Here is a 461-nt window from a genome sequence, read left to right on the forward strand (position 1 = left end):
AGTGTATTTGCATAGGTTATCCGCTTTGACCATAAATCCTGATGGAAAGCCGCAGATTCATCCATTGGAGCGCATTAAACTCTATGCAGACACTCTTACTTTTAAAACACCTAAACACAGGCACCCTGCAATCCTCGCAACCTACGGCTGCTTAATTAACGATCATAGATCCTCACGGAGAGTCGAAAATTCACCAATCTCATGTGCATCAATTTCTACGGAGACCTTACTTTCAACAGACCTAAACACGGGCCCCTTGAAATCTTTACAAATTACGATTGCTTAAATGTTGATAATGCTGTAGGCAGTCATCAACTTTCATAGGGCGTTAACCAACAGTGAAATTAGTTAGCAGTAGAACATGAGGTTGTTGAAAACTCGACGACTGCGCCTGATGAGCACCAAGAAGGGCAAAACCGGTCGTGAGCTGTCGGAGAGGTTTCAGCAACCTTGTGAGTAGC

The sequence above is a fragment of the Opisthorchis viverrini genome (genome assembly GCF_000715545.1).
Source record: "Opisthorchis viverrini unplaced genomic scaffold opera_v5_615, whole genome shotgun sequence".
NCBI lineage: Eukaryota > Metazoa > Platyhelminthes > Trematoda > Opisthorchiida > Opisthorchiidae > Opisthorchis > Opisthorchis viverrini.